This window comes from Taudactylus pleione, unplaced genomic scaffold (genome assembly GCF_031769625.1).
Source record: "Taudactylus pleione unplaced genomic scaffold, aTauple2 ptg000985l, whole genome shotgun sequence".
NCBI classification, from domain to species: Eukaryota; Metazoa; Chordata; class Amphibia; order Anura; family Myobatrachidae; genus Taudactylus; species Taudactylus pleione.
Genome location: NW_028285386.1, coordinates 1,808,528 through 1,817,795, shown reverse-complemented (window position 1 = coordinate 1,817,795; position 9,268 = coordinate 1,808,528). Strand labels below are relative to the sequence as shown.

The window sequence follows — 9,268 nt, the reverse complement described above, 5'->3', positions numbered from 1 at the left end:
ACGATTCAGCATAACTACAACATTACAACTACCAATACGAGAGCCACACCGATATACAAAAGACTGAATCTCACATATCAAGAATATATGAGGAAGATCCACAAGAAAGATAGAGATTTAGATACCCCTAAGCAGGATGCAAAAAGGGAAAAAGAAATAGTTACACCATCCTCAGAACTTAACACATCCCAAGATACTATCTTTTCCACATATAGTGTTGGAGACAGTTTCAATTACGAAAATCTAGCACGTGAGTCTCTAGAACAAGGGTTTCAATTCTTAGAGAACACTGTAGGTATTATACCTACTTCAAACATACCCACACCTAAAAGAGGAGACAAAACCAACGACTCAAGTTGTACGGACCTTTTTTTAGAGATACATGCAGGCAAACCAGCCTGCGAACTGACCCACACAACCCCACAAAAAAGAAAACTAAGAGACTTAGACGAGGATGTAGAGGAGGAGGAAAGAATAGGAGGAAAGAACAAACGACACAACAATCAACAATAACCAACACAGGGATCTTTAATCTCAGTAAGATAGCACTGGAACCAGAACATATAACATTGTTGAATAAAGGTCTGAAATTCGCACCAACCAATAAGATGAACAAATTCGAAACCTATTTAGATGTACATAAATTTGTACGTAAGCTAACTCTAGCCAAATATTTTCATAGTAAGACAGACAAGCAAACAACGCAATCTACAGTTGTAGACACATTTAGACATTTGTCTCTAAAACCAAACTCTAAATTCTACCCACAGCACATGAAAGGACACCTTGTTGACACTTTCGAGAAGCTAGTGATGAGAGATATAGACAAGCTGGACACCAGAACCAAATATAACAACTTGAGCAAGAAAGAGACATTAGCTTTGAAACAACTTAGCGACAACAAGGAATTAGTGATTAAACCAGCTGACAAAGGGGGAGGTATAGTGTTATTAGACAGAGAGGTTTACAACATAGAAGTGGAACGTATTCTGAATGACAGATCGACTTACCAAACTTTAGCTAAAGACCCGACACCAGAGTATTTGAAACTTTTACAAACACTAGTGAAGGAAGGCCATGACAAAGGCATTTTAACTGACAAAGAAGAACAATTCCTTAACAACAAAAACCCCATAATTCCTGTCTTTTACTATTTGCCTAAGATACATAAAAACATAAACAAACCACCTGGCCGCCCCATTGTATCAGGGATAGGGTCACTTACTGCGAACATGTCGCAATATATAGATACTTTTTTACAGCCGTACGTCAGGAAACAAAGAGCCTACATTCAGGACACCACAGACATAATTAGGACATTGAGCAGGATAGAGTGGAAGGAAGATTATTGGCTATGCACCAGCGACATTACCTCACTTTACTCAGTGATTGATCAAAAACAGGGAGTAGAAGCAGCACAATACTTTCTAAATCAAGATTCAAACATGGACAAAACAGACGGATTTCATTTTAGATTGCATAAAATTCATTCTGCAATTCAATTACTTTTGGTATGATGGAATATTTTATATACAGACTACAGGGACCGCCATGGGGACCAGATTTGCCCCAAGTTATGTGAACCTGTTCATGAGTAGGTGGGAGGATATGAACATTTGGGGTGAGCATGACTTTGGGGCAAATCTGGTTCTCTGGCGGAGATATATTGATGATGTCTTCTTCATTTGGCAAGGGGAAGAGAGTATGCTTTCAGAATTCCTGCATTATATCAATAACAACAATGACAATCTAGTTTTTACCACCCATTACATCAAAGAATCAGTGAATTTTTTAGATCTGACCATATCAATAGAAGGACCCAACATACATACCAAGACCTATCAAAAAAGCATCGATGTTAACAGTTATATCTTTTCCACAAGCGGGCATCACCCAAATTGGATAAGGAATGTCCCTTTAGGACAATTTAAAAGAATAAGACGTAACTGCACGTAAGTAGAAGACTTTACAACACAAGCCAATAAGATGAAACAGGATTTCATAGAGAGAGGTTATAATAAAAACAGTCTAGATGTAGACCTAAATAAGGCTTTAATGAGAGAGAAGAGCTTCTAACATTCAGAAATAAGGAGGAAAAAGACGGTTTTAAAACCATTTTCATCACTCAGTTTAACCAAGATAACAAGAGAATAGAAGCAATAATGAATAAGCATTGGCACATACTTATGGAGGATGAAATACTTGCAGATGTATTACCTACCAGACCAAAGATAGTGTATAGAAAAGCTGGTGATCTCAAATCAAAATTGACACACAGCCACCTGAACAGGAGAGAACTAAAACAGATATCCATAACGAATATGCCACTGAAAAAAGGCTTCTATTACTGTGGACACTGTCATGCGTGCAAAACACGGAGAATCACCACAAAGGGGGTAACATCCTTTACATCAAATACCACTAATACGCCATACAATATTGGAGAACACATCACTTGCCATAGTACAGGGGTAATATATCTTATAGAGTGCCCATGTAAACTTCAGTACGTAGGCAGAACTACCAGAACACTTAAAATACGTATAGCAGAACATATCAGGAATGTAAAGAAGGGACTAGAGACACATTCACTCTCTAACCATTTTAAAGAGAAACACGAACAAAACCCTGCAGGCATGACATATATGGGAATCAAATTAGTCACAAAAAATTGGAGGGGGGGAGATTTTGAGCGCAAGATAAACAAAGAAGAACTCAAGTGGATATATACACTCAAAACGTTTAAACCACTAGGACTGAATTTGGACAACGAGGTCAAATCAGTCATTACAGGCTAATATACACTGGTTTAAAGACTAACCCTATGGATATTACCTGAGTCTGAGACTCTTTATAAGTGTAATGATTCAAACACTATCCAAGTTCCAAGTCATGCTAACGAATGTTCTGCTAAGGATATTATAAACATACGTGCTTTTAGAACTTGATCCGACACATGGGCAAACTACATGTGCCCACTATGACGCTTATTGGATATATTTTCTATGTATACACACCCTCCCCCCCTCCCCCCATTTCTACTTTTATTTTTAGTGTTCTGTCCATGTACCTTTGTTTATATTTGTTTATGTACATTTATTGCCATGATTCCTTCAGTTAATCTGGCTAAGCGTTACCAGATTTCTTGTCTGACATGGTATACACTACACAGAGCGACCAGGAGGGACTATGATTGATTTGATTGACTTGCATTCAGGACCAATCACCCTCCAGTGACATCATAACTTATGGATATTTATTGCCCACATCCAAGATGGTTGTCATACACTCCCTGACGAAGGCCGTAAGGCTGATACGCATAGGAGCACAGACCCTGCACACCCACATCTCTCATGTGGCTTCACCTGCTACGATCAGCATTTTTTCTGCACCTTTCCCGTACATTTGTACAGCCTGGTATACCGAGATACCCACCCGCGGCAACCTCCAGCATCTGAGATGCGATCACGTGATCGAAGACAGGAGCACCCGGAAGTCACCAGGATAGAAGTCTCCCGGCAGAGGCAGTAACATGCATACGGCACGCACTGTGAAGACGGACTGGGACGGAGCGAGAGACGCCCGCATCGGACACAGGTAAGACCCCGTAGGAGAGGTCACCTGGCGTCTGGCCCGGCAAGGCCTTTTCGCCAGAGTTGGTCTCTCCAAGACTGCCGCGACAGATTCGGCGGTTTTAAGGTCAGTAGCATTGCCCCCTCACCAGGAGCTATACGCTGTCACCTGCATACCCCGACTGCCATAAGCAAGTCCAGAGTTTTACACCGGCCCTGCGAGGCAACTCCACCCATTCTATAACATCCATGCCGGCCACCTTTAACAAGATCACCTCTATATTTACGCAGCAGCTGTACTAACTTTAACTTCATTACTCTACACGCATTACCCTATTTTGGATTCGTGGGACGCCACTCTCCATTAAGGGTTCATCAGTACTCTCCGTACAGTGACTGGCTATCTGCTGCCACTGAACTCCATCACCTCTGTGACATTTAACCGCCTCCGTGCGGCATTAGACTCAATCCATTACCTTGAGGAACTTATCTTCCTCATTCAGTGTCATTATTTCATTGTGATTGAATTTATTCCATTGCTGACTGTGTTTTCTTTTGTTTTGTGTGTTTTGGTCTGTTTTGTGAGACGGCCAGTTGGAGTCGTTTCTTGCATTGATTTTATTAGTGTGTATATACTATAACAGTAAACATTTTTTCACCTTACCAATATAGAGCACTCTTATTCTGCAGTACACTCATTACAAGGTTCCTGTGGCGCATATTGCATGCTTTATATCGAATCCATCCCACTACCTTCTCCAGGTTCATCGGTCAGTAGGAGCAGTGATGTTGGTCTGCATTGCGAGGACGGGAGGGTAACCTGTGTAGCCGGTACCTCTTGACTATCCTCCTGCTGGCTGGAGCAGGATGGAGCAATTGAGGAGGACAGTGCTATGGGGTTTGAAAGCGCTGTATTCCAAAAGCGCTGTAGCACAATTGGTAATGCACCCATTCTTTGTGGCCTGCACCACTTTTGCTGCGGTTATGATCGTGCACTTTAGTGAACTGCTTACGCAAGGCCTTCAATTTATTTACCACTTGCTGCTGCGTGCGTTTTATCCCTCGGGACTCCAGCATCTTGGCTATATTGTGGTACACTACTGCATCTTTAACTGTGCCGGTCATCTGGCGTTTAATTTCTTCCTCCGCCCTGATGAGAAGTAGCTCTCGTATATCGGCATCGGTCCAGTTCGTGGCAGCACACATGCTGCTGTAGCAACAGGCTGTGGGTCAGGCTGCTGTTATGGCTGTGTATCAGCCTGCGTTTGGAGCTGCTGGTCAGGCTGTGGTGCAGGCTGCAGTTCTGACTGTGGCAGCCTGTGTATCAGCCTGCGTTTTGTGGGAGTTGGTCAGGCTGCAGTTCTGACTGTGGCAGCCTGTGTATCAGCCTGCGTTTTGTGGGAGTTGGTCAGGCTGTGGTGCAGGCTCTGCACAGGTTTGGCATGCAAGTAATGGCTGCGTGTGCGTCTCTCTGCAGGGCCCTGACAAATGACATCATCTGCCAGCACCCCAGAAGCTCCAATCAGCTAATAGCGGAATATAGCCGGGTCAAATAATCGTGGTAGCACCCGTTTACACTGCCGCATGACATGGGAACAACCCGTTTTCAACCCTGCTCTCAACCCGAGTAAGATTGCCCGGTAAATCGACCCGGGTTATTATTTTGGGAGCCGTTCACACAGAGCCTCAACCCGGATCAACCTGGCAATAACCCGGGTTATTTGTTTGGTGTAAAAGGGGTATTACTGAAAAGGGGTAGCGGGCGATCTCAGTAGGCAAAGTACAGTGGGGTCAAGACTACCAACTATACAGAGTTGGGCCTACATATAAATACACCTGATTCAAGCCATATCTTTTGCACCAAGTGATAATGAAGACTAGTAGCAAGACCAAGGGTACAGATTTAAGGGCATGTGCACCACAAGACAAGTTTCTGCATGCGGGTGAATATTCACCTATTTTCCTTGCACGCAATATGTTGGGTGTAAAGTGTACAACAGTTTGTTAATTATATAGGGGCATATTAATCACAATCCACATTTTCGCCAAAATTCGCAATGCGAAAATTTATATTTTCACGAGAATTTACACAAGTTCTATTGCTAGGACTCCGATAACAGCCCAAGCTGGTGAAGAGCTGGAAGCAGTGTGATAGCGTAAAGCTATCACACAGTTTCCTGGTTCAGGGTCATTGGCAGCCAATGCGCGGGCGTCAGCATATGCCTCACCCTGGGGATGATGGAGAGGGATCCTCTGGCTCCCTCTCGGGAAACATTTGTATCCTGTTATGGGCCCAGCTCCGGCATGCTCTAGCAGCCCATATGGTGGCTGCATTTGTGGAAAAAATGGAGGAAATGTGGCAGATATCAGATATCTGCTGTAATACCTCTATAATACATCTGAGGGATACTTAATATTTGCGGGTATCCCCTAATTTTTGGGTAATAAATATTTAATTATAAATAGACCCCATAGTGACTTGATTTGAAAATGAGGGGGTACAACACAGCATGTATGCAGTGGCGTATCTATAATGGGTGCAGTGTGTGCGGGGCACACGGGCCCCGGGGTCCAGGGTGGCCCCATACTGCACACCCTGCACCCATATTATTTTAAACTTATTTGTCAGTGGTCCCGCGTCGGGTGTCAGCGCTGCTCAGAACACCGGAAAATGGCAGCCGCCACCACGGCCATTTTTCCGGTGTTCTGCGCATGCGCAGTAGACTCCGGGCACTAGAATGTGCCCAGAATCTACTGCACACGGCACAGAACGCCGTGGCCATTTTTCCGGTGTTCTGAGCAGCGCTGACACCCGACACGGGACCACGGACAGGTGAATTTAAAATTATATGGGTGCAGGGTGTGCGGTGCGGGGCTACTAATTCTCTGGTGGCTGGCCAGACGTTTCAGTCAGCTGCCGGCCACCGGGCAGAGAGGAGGGGGACCCGCACGGGGAGTGCACAAGGGCCCCCTCCTCTCTTAAGATGTCTCTGCATGTATGTACCCATTACCCAAATACCCACTCTGGGTTCCATGTGTTTAAAAGATACTGAATACATCTGTGTATCATATTTACATGCAGATTTTATGTATCTGCCAGAGGTTACTATAGAAACAGCCTTGAAACTGTGTCAAGTGGTTTTTTTTTTTTTTTGTACTGTAATTATAGGTTTAAATACAGAAAGTGACTCTTCATTCCCTATGTTATTTATATAATATTCACTCTTTAATTTTGAATATTTTATGTTTTTGCTCCATGTCTACATTAAACGGAAATGTGTATATACCAGATGGAGTCATGTTTTGTAAATATTGTGAACGCAGCCAACATCTCTGCATAAATAATACATAGCAGGGGCTAAAAATATTTCTGATGTTACAATGACAGGCAAGTGAGAAAATCTGGGTGCAATATCTGACTGGTTGCACTTGCAATGCATCACATTTTTCAATAGAAACAAACACCTAGCAATTTATGATTAATCCAGTGATATGACTGACTAGACCACTGGTCACTCAAAACAGGTTAACCCTTGCAGTTTGTGGGGGTTGTGGTAACTCACTTAAATTAATGGCTTTGTAAGCCCACCATAGGGAGTGAGTGAGTTAAGTGAAAGCTGAACGCTTCTATTCCTGTCTGAGTTGTGAATTTGCAGGGTCTCATTCATGCCAATGACATCAGCTGCCTCCCCATGGCAACTACAGGCTGTAGTAAAATTCCCAGGCAACGTTTGAGTCAGACGGTGCCAAAAAAGAACAGGTTGGCTAAGTCATTAAAGGAGGGATTTTATATACACAGCGAGGGACGCACCACTGGAGTGGACGTACAGATGCACCTTCCTATATTCTTTTAGGGAGATATAGAGGTGATATCTTATCAGGAGCTGTGTCTGCTTTGTATATCAGTTCAGGGAAGGTGTTGACCTTCCCTTCTCCCTGATTGTCCAGAGAGAAGTAACTCAGCAGGTGTTCTGGCTCAGAATGAGGAACCATCTCCGGTCTTCACTCCTGTGCTCTGTTTTGAGAGCAGTTCCTTGTGTTATGGGAATGGCGAATCTGCATCAACTATAGCGGATCCAGCACTTAATAGATTGCAGTCTCCTGGGACACAGGTACTGTGCTCTATATGTAATGAAATAGGCAGCTTTTTATTAGATTTTGCAGAATGATATTTTTTTTTAAATAAAGATCATAGCAGCCAATCACACCTGGGATAACAAGCCCCATACACAGACATACAGCTATGATCTTAGAGAATGAATACAATTAAAGCTGTAACCTCGCTGCCAACTAGGGGCTTGTGGTTTCAAATGGTTCCAGCTCTGTCGATATCACATACGTTTTTTTGTTTTTTTTACATTGTACATAGCTGTGGTTTATGTTGGTGCTTTATAAATGGATTACTGTCATTTGCGTAGAATAAAAGTGGAAAACCGCAGCGCAAAAGCTATTTTGTGTGGTAAGACGTCTACGTTTGTGCAGCTGCGCCCAGGGCTATTGGGAAAAGCATGGATGTAGAGGCCGAGAAAGCAACGTCTGTCAGGGAGCAAAAGTTTGTAACAGCCGAAGATGGAATTGGGCGGATACGAAGCGTAGTTTGCGAAGTATGGGTTATAAAAAATGCGACTGTTTTGCGGGATGAGATTTTGTAAATGAGAGAAAGGGCTGAGTGCAAATGTACTGGATAGTTTTCTAGTATGCTGGAGGCCACAACATCCCCACATCTCGTCAAAACAATTTGATTTTTGGGTTGATTGGTTCTGTTTTTTAGTCGCACTTCATCCATTGTAATAAGAATACAAAGTGCCAGAGGTAATAAAGACGTTGTATTCCAGTATTTTAGGTGAAGATTGAAAAAGTTTAACTGAATACAGGAACCATAAAGTGGGCCACAACTTGAGACAAGTAAGTGTCCTTGTGCATCTAGAGAAGCTTTGCGGGACTGCACTTTTTTAGGGTTTAGAATTGACCGTTACTGAGTCCTATATACTTTGCTGGGTTTTGAATCACTACACACTAGGCCTGTATTTCAGGGTTGCCTACCCTCCCGATTCGGGCGGGAGCCTCCCGATAAACCGGTGCAGCTCCCGCCCTCCCGGAAAGGCAGGCAAGCCTCCCGCTGATCCCCCGTCTCCCCCCCGCCAGTACCTGTTAAACCCCCGCAGAGGGGGGGGCCGCTGACACGATACGTGTCATTTTGGCCCCACCCCTGCTTCACAATGCCTGTTTTTCGGCATTGTGTAGCGGGAGCGGGGCCAAATCGATGTGATCGCGTGGCCCCGCCCCCTGTCACAGCCTCAAACTGCCTTCAGCCCGCCCGGCCACGTCCCCTTTTGCCGGCAACACCCCCTGTTCTGCCGATCTGGCTGCTCCCTCCTGGAAGGAGCAGCCAGATAGTCGGCAAGTATGCTGTATTTTAAGCAGAGAAGTTATCTACAACTACCTATAAAGCCACAATTTGGCTGCATACAAGAATAGGCCATATATACCAAAACACTGCAGCTGCGATTTCTCACGTATCGCAATTGCAGAAATATGCTAATGACTCACTCGCTGTCCAGTGCTTAGATATGCCCACTGAAAGCATCTCACATCCCCCACTCACACACAAAACCGGTAACATCAAACGCAGATCAAGCGGCCATCAGCCTTCTGAGTAAGTCTAACATACCGCAGACGCTGAGGGCTCTCCTGCT

General features: G+C 44.0%; 1 protein-coding gene across 2 annotated transcripts in view; it reads left to right on the top strand.

The window, feature by feature from the left end:
• The first annotated feature begins 7,421 nt into the window (after positions 1-7,421).
• The window catches only part of PAK6 (p21 (RAC1) activated kinase 6), a 167,452-nt gene continuing 165,605 nt past the window's right edge, over positions 7,422-9,268 (top strand). The window contains exons 1-2 of one of the 2 annotated variants that reach the window (XM_088460787.1): positions 7,422-7,684; positions 8,408-8,477. The gene's annotated coding sequence lies outside the window, so the exon portion shown is untranslated. The remainder of the gene's footprint in view (positions 7,685-8,407; positions 8,478-9,268) is intronic. The other variant, XM_088460791.1, reaches the window with a different exon arrangement.